The 13,471-nt window shown below is 37.6% G+C and overlaps 1 pseudogene; it reads left to right on the top strand.

The window, feature by feature from the left end:
• Positions 1 to 12,267: 12,267 nt before the first annotated feature.
• LOC105863646 (ATP synthase F(1) complex subunit gamma, mitochondrial pseudogene) lies at positions 12,268 to 13,243 on the top strand (annotated as a pseudogene).
• The last annotated feature ends 228 nt before the right edge of the window (positions 13,244 to 13,471 follow it).

Below are 13,471 nucleotides of genomic sequence, written 5' to 3'. Positions count from 1 at the left end.
TCTTGGAGGTTTTTTGTGTTTTCTTGGTGTTGGTTATTGAGTTGTTGTTGCAGCTGGGTGAGTGTTCTTATGATCCACATACGAAATTCCTTTTCTGTCATATTGGTTGCCTGATTTTGGTCGGTGTCCGTTTCTAGGGGGCTGGTGCTCCTCCTTGGGGGTGTGTTTTCCGTTTGGTTCTTCATATTTCCTGAGTTCTTTCGCTGATTTCTTCCCATGTCGATCAGTTGTTGTTCCTTTCCTTAGGTTATTGTTTGGGTATTCACACACCTTGTTTAGTTTCTGAGGCGTTAGGTGGTGCCTGTGGGTGAAATTGGACCACTCCCTGTATATTGAGTCAGTGGATGCCGTGGAAAGGCTGTGCAAGATGCCGCCCCTGTCAGTAGGTGGCGTTTGCTTGGAGGAACAGGCTATGGTGTTGATTTTGAGTCCTGTTATCAGCTCTCGTTCTGGGCGGAGCTGGGTTGGGTAAGCCTGCCCTCAGGCCGTTAGCAGGGGTCAAAGTTCTGTTCTCAGCTTACAGGGAAAGCTGTCAGGGCAGGGCTGGAATGGTCCTGCTCAGCCAGAAAGTCTGGAGGTGGGGGTGGGGCTGTCTGAGACCCGCAGTCTGCAGCAGGCCTCGCTTCTTTCCACCCTCCCCAACTCTGCAGCTACTCCTGGGCCTCTGCCAGCAGGCCAGACCACAAGCCACCAGGCCTCCCCGGACTGTGGTGCCGGCGGGGAGGTTCCCTGCACAGGAACGCCACCTGGGTTGGGCGCACGGCCTCCTCCTGGGAGGAGGGTTGCCCTCTAGGACGCCGATCCGCCCCTGGAGGCACACAGCCCTCAGTAGGCTGTTCGCGTATAATCCTTCTGTGCCCGGGGCAATGCTAGCCCTCGGTGCAGGGGATCTGGTCTGCAGGTCCGACCTCTGGGACCCAGAGTTCAAACTGTATTCCCACCAGGGAGAGGATTTCCGGTCCTAATTCACCCACAGGGAGCCCAAGCTGGATCTATGTCTCTCAGCCTCTGAGTCGGCACCGTTTTCCTGGGAACACGGTGCCAGCAGCACCTGGGAGGGCGGGCGGGGTCCCAAACGGGAAGGTCCCGTTCCCTGGAGGTGCCTCCGGCTGGTGGCTGTATTGTCTCTCTGGGCAGCCGCGGGTAGGGTCGGCGGAGGGGAGGAGGAGGCAATATGGCGCCTGCCGCGCGGCTCGGGTCCGTGCACACGGAAGTGCCCGGAGGAAGTTGGGAACCTGGTGCCACGTCTGCTACAGGCTCACCGTTGGCAAGCGGCGGCAGTCTCTGGGCTGATGTCCGCAGGTCTCTCCACCCACTGGGGAGCCCGCCAGCAGTCCCGAATGCAGGGGAGGGGAAACAGCAATTCCACCTACCCTTGCCGCTGGTCTCCGGGCTGCTCCGGTGGTCTCAGCCTCCAGTTCTCCTCCGCAGCCTCCTCCCGTGGAGTCTCCCGGGGTCTCAGGTACCCCTCCTTCCGGCCCTTGTCCGCTGTATGCTCGTCTTCTTGCTTCTTTCCTCTAGTTTCTGCTAGAATTGGTCTTTTCTGTAGAGACCCTCTGTCTGGCGGTGTTATTCGTCCGCCATCTTGCTCCGCCCCCCTAAAGGGAATTTTTATTTTACTTAAATCTTTCTGGTAATTCTTAAAGTTATGAATTCCTGTGCTGTTTTAATCAGTCATTTTACATCAAATTGTTGCCCCAGATTTTATTAACAAGTTAACAAAAAGGCATGGGGAAATTTAGTTTTATGTTTTTAATTCATACTTCTTTTCAAATCCAATAAATAAGGCAAATTCTATAACCTTGTGTTTTAACAAAGTAAATTAAGTTCCAGAATGTCTAATATGCATTTTATTGGATGACATCATGACACATAGATATTGTGACCAAATATACTAAGAGCTCTGGTCCATTATTGGCTACAAGTCACCTGGGTCTCATCGTTTTGTTTTGTTTTTTTTACAATATGAATCCTCTTTCATAGACTATTGTAATGGAAAAGAAAGCACTATTAATTGAATTCCAAGCAAAAGTTCACAGATTTACTCTGATAGAACCAGCTTAGTTCCCATGCCCACAACTAAACCAGAGAGACAGAATGTGGTGGTTACTTTGACATCAGCTCCCCCTAACATTGCAGTTTTCCAAATCAGTATTAATAAAAAGGAAAAGATAACTGCATTCTAAAAATACAATCAAATAATGTCTGCTGGGGAGGATTCCTTCCTTCTCAATATTGTGGAATAATTTCTGCAGGATAGGCACCACAATAAGATATCACTTATCTCCAGTGAGAATAGCCTTTATCAAAAAGTCTTAAAACAATAAATGTTGGCATGGATGCAAAGAGATAAGAACACTCATACACTGTTGGTGGGACTGGAAACTAGTACAACCTCTGTGGAAAGTAATATGGAGATACCTCAAACAGCTACCAGTAGAACTACCATTGGTCCAGCAATCCCATTACTGGGCATCTACCCAAAAGAACAAAAGACATTCTATAAAAAAGACATCTACACTCAAATGTTTATAGCAGCGTAATTCACAATTGCAAAACTGTGGAAACAACCCAAGTGCCCATCAATAAATAAGTGGATTAATAAAATGTGGTGTGCCGGGTGCAGTTGCTCACACTTGTAATCCTAGCACTGTGGAAGGCCGAGGCGGGTGGATCATTTGAGCTCAGCAGTTCGAGACCAACCTGAGCAAGAGCAAGAGCAAGATGTCATCTCTACTACAAAAAGAAAGAAGTTAATTGGACAACTAAAAAATATATAGAAAAATTAGCCAAGCATGGTGGCACATGCCTGTAGTCTCAGCTACTCGGGAGGCTGAGGCAGGAGGATCACTTGAGCCCAGGAGTTTGAGGTTGCTGTAAACTAGGCTGACGCCATGGCACTTTAGCCCAGGTAACAGAGTTGAGACTCCGTCTCAAAAAAAAAAAAAAAAAAAAATACGTGATATATGTATATCATAGAGTTCTACTCAGCCACAAAATCAATGGTGATCTAGCACCTCTTGTATTAGCCTGGATAGAGTTGGAGCCCATTCTACTAAGTGAAGTATCACAAGAATGTAAAAGCAAGCACCACATGTACTCACCATCAAGTTGGTAATAACTGATCAACACTTAAGTGCACATATAGTAGTAACATTCACTGGATGTTGGGCAGGTGAGAGGGGCAGGGGGATGGATATATACACACTTAATGGATGTGGTTTGCACCATCTGGGGGTTGGAAATGCTTGAAGCTCTGACTCAGGTGGGGCAAAGGCAATATAAGTAACATCAACATTTGTACCCCATAATATGCTGAAATAAAAACAATTGTTAAAAAATAATGTCTGCTACTCAAATATTTCCTAAATATAGACTGTAAGCATCTTGAGAGTAGGTACTTATCTTACTCACTATTATATTTCCAGACCATGGTCCACAACATGTACACTGTAGGCACAACATAACGTTTTATATTACGTACGCATGTGAGTGTACATGCATTGATAGATGGGATAATGGAACAATGAGGTTAATCATTTCCATCTCTAGCAAAAATGCTTTTTAAAAACTTGAGGATAAAAAAAAAGACTTGATAAATTATGCTTCATTAAAGGAACTTTTAGACTATGTAGAAAATAATCAAAATGATATATTTTCCACAAGTAAATTCAGAAGTAAGTAAATTAGATTTAATGCCCTAAGCCAATGTTGTATTTATAGGTTAACATTATCTGAGGTCAGGGTCCAGAATCCCTCTTACACCTTACCTCATCGATTGATTATCAGTCAAATTGATTATCAGTCAAATGCCTGACTAAATAAGAGATATGAACCATACCTTAAAAAACTTTGTGGTGCATTAAACAGTATCTTATATGAGTACTATTAGCATAAAATGTCCTGCCTTTGTGAAAAAGAAAAGGTCCTATCTGAAAAAAATTAATGATGTATTCTGGTTGGTTTCAACTGTCAAAGACTATGCAGCATAGAAATAGGCAATTTAGTTTTCACTAGAGACCAAACTTCATTTAGATAACTAGATAATTGGCAATACAAATTTTCTGGGTGTGGAGGCCACATTCAGGTCCCTAATCATGCTCACATAACTTCAGAACATTGGTAACCAGAGAAAACACATTTTTGGTGCATGCACCACTCTTTTCTCCTTAAATGACCATTAAAACTGAGACCTGTGTGAACATGTGTAATGAAGAGTCCACAACATTAAATAAGTAGATAATTGGTTTAGAAACAAGTTGTCAAGCTATTAGTTTTAATATCTTATTTAATATTTCAGGAATTTTCCTGGATGGCAGCAGCTGTAGAATTTAACCCAGTGTAAAGTGGACATAGCAAATATTCCTCTTAATTTCACTTATCAGACATAATGTGATTACAAGGACATTTACTTTCTAGAGGAACACCATACACTAAAAAGTATAATATTTTCGAATATTTAAATATTTTTATCTCTTTTGTTTCATTTTTGATATATCATTGAAACAGAAGATTTCAAATTCAGGGAATAATTATAAGGTTAGTTCTGACCTCTAATATTAAGAGTGAGTTTGAGATCTAGTTCTCGACTGAGGCACTAATTTGGAAAATTCTCTGTGTAGGGCAGATGGAATAGACTTTGTCATGTGAATGTGGGGATTTCACATTCCATTTAGACTATTTGGAAGCTCTCACAGTGTTAGGAATACGGGTTTATTTCACATGATCAACATTTGTAGGAATTGTGTGACCCTGGGAGCCCTAAGGTAGACAGAGATTACAAAGGATGTGTACAAGGCCCCAAAGATCCTTATCAGGTGGGAAAACACTTATCAAGCCTCACCCAGTAGGGTTTATATAGGTAAAAATTATTAATATTTTTTCTTCCTCATTAACAAACCATACACATTTAAGATTCAGTTCATGAAATTAAATATCTAGGAGTATATTTAACAAAAGTTTTGAAAGATTTATACAAGGAGAACTATGAAACACTAAAAAAAGAAATTGCAGATTATTTGAACAGATGGAAAAATCTACCTTGTTCATGGATTGGTAGAATCAATATCATTAAAATGTCAATATTACCTAAAGTTATCTACAGAATTAATGCAATCCCCATCAAAATATCACCAGTATTCTTTACAGATCTAGAAAAAATAATTCTGCACTTTGTATGGAACCAGAAAAAACCTCATATAGCCAAAGCAATGTTAAGTAAGAACAAACTGGGAGGCATCAGTCTTCCTGACTTTAAGCTTTACTATAAAGCAATAATAGTTAAATCAGCCTAGTATTGGCACAAGAACAGAAGCATCGATATCTGGAATAGATCTGGGATACCAGAGATGAAACCATCAGTATACGGCAACCTAATCTTTGATAAAGCAGACAAAAATATACAATGGGGAAAAGAATCCCTCTTCAATAAATGGTGCTGGGAAAACTGGTTAGCTACAAGCAGAAGATTGAAATAGGATCCCTATCTCTCACCTCTCATAAAAATTCACTCAAGATGGATAACAGACTTAAACCTAAGGCATGAAACCTTAAGAATCCTAGACAAAGACGTTGGGAAAACCCTATTAGACATTGGTCTAGGCAAAGAATTTTTGAGGAAGAGCCCCAAGGCAATCACCGCTGCATCAAAAATAAACAAATGAGATCTCATCAAATTAAAAATATTTCTGCACAGCTAAGGAAACTATCATCAGAGCAAATAGACAACCCACAGAGTGGGAGAAAATATTTGCTCTCTACACTTCTGATAAAGGTCTAATAACAAGAATCTATCTAGAACTTAAAAGAATAAACAAGAAAAAATCAAACAATCCCATCAAGAAATGGGCAATGGAAATGAACAGAAATTTCTCCAAAGAAGACAGAATAATGGCCTGCAAACATATAAAAAAATCCTCAACACCTCTAATCATCAGAGCAATGCAAATCAAAACCACAATGAGATACCATCTAACACCAGTGAGAATGGCTTGTATCAAGAAATCCCAAAACAACAAATGCTGGCGAGGATGTGGAGAGACAAGAACACTCCTACATTGCTGGTGGCACTGCAAATTAGTGCAACCTCTGTGGAAAAGAATTTGGAGATACCTCAAACAGCTAGATATAGAAATACCATTCGACTCAGCAATAGCATTGTTGGGCATCTACCCCAAAGAGCATAAGACATTCTACTATAAAGACATCTGCACTCGAATGTTTATGGCAGCACAATTCACTATTGCAAGATCATGGAAACAACCCAAATGTCCATCAATTCATGAGTGGAAAATTAAAATTTGGTATATGCTCACAATGGAATACTACTCAATTCTAAGAAATGACAGTGAGCTAGCACCATTTATGCTATCCTGCGTTAAGCTTAAGCTTATTATCCAAATTGAGGTGACACAAGATCAAGAAAGCGGGATCCACATCTACTCGCCATCAAATTGGTACTGACTGATTAAAACTATGGTGCTCAAATGGTGATAGTGCCCACCAGGGTTTGGGGGAGGGAGAGATACACATCTTAGGATTGTGGCGAGCATTGTGGGGGAGGGAGGGAATACCTCTAACCCTTCCTAGGGAAAGGCAAAGATATACAATGTAACCCAAAGGTCAAAAAAAAAAGAAAAGAAAAAGAAAAAACAAACAAACTTTTATTGGATGGTGGGCAGATGGGAGGGGGGAGGAGGGGAAGTATTTATACTTACAAAATAGGTGCGATGCACACCACCTGGGGGTAGGACACACTTGATGTTTTGGTAAGGCAGGGTATGGGGGAAGGAATGGCAGGGGCAATATATGTAACCCTAACAATATTTGTGCCCCAATAATATGATAAAATTAAATTAAATTAATAAAAAAAATTCAGTTCATGAATCAACTAACAAATGCTATTATCTCTGTAATTATTTACATTTCATTAACTTAATTTACACTTAATTTACAACTTAATTTGACCCACTGTAAGAAAGAAACAGCATAGAGCTCTGTCTGGGAGTGGAAGCAAGGGAAATTCTCACACTTTTTATTTCTTTTCCAATTTGCTTTTTATTTTATTTTCAAAATATTAAGAGGGTACAAATGTTTTAAGTTTCATGGATTGTTTTTATGATGCTTGAGTCCTGTCTATACATGTGACTATCATCCAAATAGTATTCATAGTATCCATCAGATAATGGGTACTATGGTTGATTTATTTCCCTCTCTTCCTCCCCTCTATTCCTTTCCACTGAGTTTTACTTCCCCCTGACTGTGCGCTCATTGGTTAATTCCAATTTAATAGTGAGTATATGTGGTGTTTGTTTTTCCATTCTTGCTATACTTCACTTAGGAGAATGGTCCCCAGTTCCAATCAGATTATTTCAAAAGGTATTAATTCATCTTTTTATGGCTGAGTAGTACTCCATGGTGTACATATACAACATTTTATTAATTCACTCATGAATTGAAATTGATGGGCACTTGGGTTGATTCTACATGTTTGCAATTGTGAATTGTGCTGCAATAAACATTTGAGTGCAGGCGGGTTTTTTGATAAAATGACTTCTTTTTCTCAAAAGAAAAAAGGCAAATGGACGAGAAACATAAAAAATGTTCAACATCACTAATAACCAGAGAAATGCAAATTAAAACCACAATGAGATATCACCTTACTCTAATTCAAATGGCTTTTATTAAAAAGCCCAAAAACAATAGATGCTGGCATGGATGCAGAGAGAAAAGAATATTATACATTCTTGGTGAGACTGCAAATTAGTACAACCTCTATGGAAAACAGTATGGGGATTCCTCAAAGAACTAAAAGAAGACCTACCATTCAATACCCAGTAATTCTACTACTGGGTATTTACCCAAAGGAAAATAAGTCATTCTATCAAAAAGACACCTGCAATTGGAGCCAGAATAGAACCCCAATAGCCAAAGCAATCTTAAGCAAAAGAACAAATCTGGAGGCATCAAATTACCAGACTTCAAACTATTCTATAAGGCTATAGTAATCAAATCAGCATGTTATTGGTACAAAAATAGACCACTGGGATAGAACAGAGAACCCAGACATAAAACCATCTACCTAAAACCAACTGATCTTTGACAAAACAGATAACAACATACATTGAGGAAAAGCCCGACTCAATAAATGGTGCTGTGAAAATTTGGCCAGGCACAGTGTTTCATGCCTGCAATCCTAGTACTCTTGGAGGCCAAGGTGAGAGTATTGCTTGAGCTCAGGAGTTTGAGGTTGCTGTAAGCTAGGCTTATGCCACGACACTCTAGCCTGGGCAACAGAGTGAGACTCTGTCTCAAAAAAAAAAAAAAAAAAAAAACTTATAAAAAAATTTCTCAGAAAATTGCCACATGCAGAAGAATAAAACAGGTCTCCTATCTACTTCTTACCACTCATAGAAATTTTCACAATTTTGTTTTGACCTCCAGAATCAGGGGCAGCTTTAGCTCAGAATAGGAAGGTCCATGTCAGAAGTTCCTGCAGCTCCTGGGATTCAAAGTCTTTTTGGCCTCACCCGGCTTCATCCCAAAGTTCAGAATTCAATGCTAACACTATTAACGCTGATGCTTAAAAATTGACACCGCTTCTCTCTGAGTTTTTTGACCTAACTTTGTCTCTGGCATTCGCTCAGTGTCTTCCCTTTTAGTTCTCATTGGTAGAAATCAAATATCCAATTCTAAAGGGTGAAGGGCAAGTGATTTCTATGGCCTAACAACTACCAATGTCTTGAGGTTCTCCAGCACAACTTGATCACTCCACCCACTTTGTAGGAGGCAGGCAGGCCAAAGGGCTAATCCTATGACTACGTGATATTGAAATTACCTCAAAATTATTATTAGAAGACTTGATGTAGTATGATAATCTTCAGAAAACTAGATCTCTTTTGCATTTTAGCAATGTATTTTCTCTCCCTAAGAATAAATGTCTAGTTTTCTTATATATCACGCTTTTATTGATTCTAGACATGAAAATGTTAAATTAGTATCATGTCTTACATATATTTCTATATTTAGCCAATATGCAAAACATTAAAATCTATAATACCCATATATAACAAACAACATGCTGTCCTAATTTATAACTCTAGTTCTAATATTTCTAATATTATCCCTCTTGATGTTTAGATGGAGAAAACATTAAACAAGTGTTGCAGGATGCTAAATAGAATGGTAACTCTAACTGTGAGGAAATATGTAAAATTATTCAATTCAGTTAGTTTGAAACATCATGAAAAAGCTTGCAGTGTGATAACATACTCTGAGCCTGATGAATAATAAAGTCAACCATCCTTGTTAAAATATTAATAGTTTCTCTTTAATCTGTGCATGTTATGTGTAAAAAGAAAGTATGACCAAAAAAATATTGGTGAATAAAAGGTTCACAAATGCTTGGAGAAAAATCTAGAGGAACTGATCTCATTTTAAAAGTTGAAACAACAGCACCAACACTTATAAATGAATGAAACACGACAAAATGCATAATCCCCATGCCTCTTCCCTATACAATATATCCAGAATAAATGTAGTTACCCCAAATCCATTGCTTTTGATCAAAGAATAAAATAGTCTTTTAAAATAAATATCAACATCTTGAAGTTCTACAGTGATCTATTGCTTGCTTTAATTTTAATTTCAAAAAAATGAATGGCATAATCGAAATAAAGAATCAACATTAATCTTTAAATCAAAAGGATTTACAATGAAATTAAAATTAATTACATGCCAAAAAATATCTTATTGAATAGGGTGGTGACCTCAGTTACTTTGTTTAATCACTAAAACAATTCAATTCCCAAATAAGACTTTGGATCAATTCCAAAAATATCCAATTAAGATTATCAATTCACTAAGAACAGTGACAATAAACCTCAAAAATAAACTCTTTAAAACTTTTTGTTTTGATTAATGTGTCTGCACCAAGTTTTATTAATACTTAGGTCCTTGAAGAAAACAATCTTGGTAGGAGGGCCCTGCTGGCCCCGTAATGCCTGGGGGTGAACATTTCCAAAAATTTTTGCTTTTCTGTGGTATTACTGAACACATCAGTTGTCACCTATTTAGGTCCATTTGCAGCAGTCCAAGGTCAAAGAATGTTATTCCTGTTGTCTTGAATACATCCTGGACAGCCCAATTAGCAGATTTTTCTCTTAGGATCTGGAAAAAAAAAAACTCTACAATTTTGCTATATTCCTAAATGCATAATTATATGCTTCTAACTCAGACAACTTTTGTTTCTCAAATTTCACAACAATATGTTAAGGATGTTCTAGGCCAAAGTTATATGGCTAAAATATTGTAATGCATTTTTCTAGATACATACAGGACAATTACATACAGATGATTCAGAAACTGAAAATAAAAACAAATTTTTTTCTGGCATCTTATAAATGAAAATATATTTTACTAATGCAAAGTAACTTTCCACTTACCATTGAGTATCCTCAAAATTATGAGAAGAAATTTTAGTTTTTCAAATGTATCTATTTTTTTCACATGAAATGACTAGCACTTACTTAGTATTCTAATTGATACAAAATGCTAAGCCAATTATGAAATTTTCCAGGAAGTCCCTTTTCAGGGAACTTCAGAGGGAAACTAAAACAAGCCTTCTCTAAACAAGGTTAAAGACCAAGGTTAAAGAAGTCAGGCTTTTTTTTTTAATTTTTTATACTCTGATACATGTTCTGTATCTTTGAAACTACACCTGTTTTTTATAAATCATAATTGATATACTCAACTAGTTGGAAAGTGAATATTTCTTGAGTTCTCCTCTGTGCACAGCATCCTTACAATGCACTGATGTTCAGCTTCTGTCCAGAATTCTGCCAAAATCTTCTCTTTGACCTTAGTTTCAGTCTTGCAATTTGGATCATCATAGAGCTAAAGTACTATTAGCATTTCTGAAGTTGTGCATAATCAATGACAAGTGTTGATAAGTTACCAACATATTTAATCAGTATAACAATGTAATATAAATAAGATGTGTCATTCAGATTTATTATACTGCTCTGAAAATTTACATTCAAATATAGATAAAAGCATTCTAGATGTAATCTGAACAGAAAAATCTTACATGCTTTGCATATTAAAATTGTCACTCAGTGATGTACAATTCATTATTATTGTCAGAATGAATCGTGGAAATAATCAATGATAGCAAAAGCTGATAGACTAGTAAAAAATATTAAGAAATTTCCAATGGTTAAATAGAAAATATATTGACAGCTAAATTAATATCAGAAGAAAGTACATGAATTAGATAACTTTAGGAAAACCACATTATTTTGGAGAGAAGAAATGGGTATAAAATATAAGGTTTACTAACAGAGATAAGAATAAAGCTGTATCAGTCTGAATTTGATCACAAAAAAGAGAGTTACTGTAAGAATTATGAAAACAAGGAATGTAATATAAGAATTAAGGGTTTACATGATTGTGGTAGGAGCTGTGGAGTGAACTCTGGAAGGATAAAACCAAGAGATCAGGAAACAGTTAACTAATGGCTTTAGCATGAAGCACTGGAGTATGGAGAATCCACAGCTTTCGGCAAGGTTAAGAAACCACTCCCACCAAGACTATGAAGTGAGAGCTTATGAAGGGATGTGCAAAGCCATGATGTCTGACCATGATGATTTCTCAAAAACATGGCTTTCTTTCACTGTCCATCTTCCAATCTCACACAAATTACTCGAAAAGAGGAAACTGCCCAGAATCATACAGCAAAAAGGATTGTGAAGTGCATGCTTTTAAGAGAGCTCTTGGTGACAAGTTTATAGACAACTTACCACCATCATAACTCTAATTAAGTAAAAATGTTTATTGTACCAGAAATTTAAAAATGGGAAAAAAATCTTTAAGAATTATATTTAATTATCAATTACCTAATTGCATCAAAGCCTTAAAACTTTCAACAAAAAGATTCTCCTGATAAATTTCATAGTTTATGATAATAAATTAAGATCAGAATGTCAATTTTGCCTCATCAAGATTTCACAAAGAGGAAAAAGTCAAAAATCCATCATACAACTCTCATAATAAATCATCGTCTACTTAAACATACTTAAGAATATAAGTATAAACAAAAGAACATGTTAACGAAAAATAGGTTTCCCCAATTACATCTTGTTCTCATTAATCAAACTTCAAAACAATAATTTGTAATGACGTTTTAAGTAGATTTGAGGTTAAAAATTAAACAAAAACTAATTTAAATGATTGCTATACAAGTATTAAAGATACAAGCTCTTGGAGGCCTGTCTGAGCGACCTTCAGCGCGGTTGGGTCCAAGTTTGAAATATGGCAACTTTGAAAGATATTACCAGGCGACTGAAGTCCATCAAAAACATCCAGAAAATTACCAAGTCTATGAAAATGGTAGCAGCAGCAAAATATGCTCGAGCTGAGAGGGATCTAAAACCAGCTCGAGTATATGGAATAGGATCTTTGGCTCTTTACGAAAAAGCTGATATTAAGGTGCCTGAAGACAAGAAGCAGCACCTCATCATTGGTGTGTCCTCAGATAGAGGGCTTTGTGGTGCTATCCATTCCTCAGTTGCCAAGCAGATGAAAACTGAGGTGGCTTCACTCACAGCGGCCGGGAAAGAAGTTATGATTGTTGGAATTGGTGAAAAAATCAGGGGCATACTTTATAGGACTCATTCTGACCAGTTTCTGGTGGCATTCAAAGAAGTGGGCAGAAAGTCTCCTACTTTTGGAGATGCATCAGTCATTGCCCTTGAGTTACTAAATTCTGGATATGAGTTTGATGAAGGCTCTATCATCTTTAATCGTTTCAGGTCTGTCATCTCCTATAAGACAGAAGAAAAACCCATCTTCTCTCTTAATACCATTGCAAGTACTGAGACTATGAGTATCTACGATGATATTGATTCTGATGTGCTGCAAAATTACCAAGAATACAATCTGGCTGACATCATCTACTACTCTTTGAAGGAGTCTACCACCAGTGAGCAGAGTGCTAGGATGACAGCCATGGACAACGCCAGCAAGAACGCTTCTGATATGATTGATAAGTTGACTTTGACATTCAACCGCACTCGCCAAGCTGTCATCACGAAAGAGTTGATTGAAATTATCTCTGGTGCTGCAGCTCTGGATTAATGAAAATCAAGTTCCATCCTCAGATAAGAGGTAAAGAAGGAAAATTCAGCCAGCTGATTTGTTTTTAACTTACTGCTATTTTGTCAGAAGAAGTTGTTGCTCCACTGCTGAAGACAGCAAGATATTTGTAAATTATCTTACAATAAACAACTTAAAATAAAATAAAAAAAGACACAAGTTCTTTTTAAAATTTGCCTTGAGTTCATTTTATAAAACATGTAACTAAAAGACATTTTTCTGAATTTTTTCTGGTTGATACAACAAGATTAATGACATAACTAAAATATGCCAGGGGAAAGTGAACTTGCATTTAGTAGCTCAAGCATGTGGCCAGAGT

Source organism: Microcebus murinus, chromosome 1 (assembly GCF_040939455.1).
Source record: "Microcebus murinus isolate Inina chromosome 1, M.murinus_Inina_mat1.0, whole genome shotgun sequence".
Taxonomy (NCBI): Eukaryota; Metazoa; Chordata; class Mammalia; order Primates; family Cheirogaleidae; genus Microcebus; species Microcebus murinus.
Note: the sequence above shows the minus strand (reverse complement) of the source record. Positions and strands in the feature narration are given on the sequence as shown.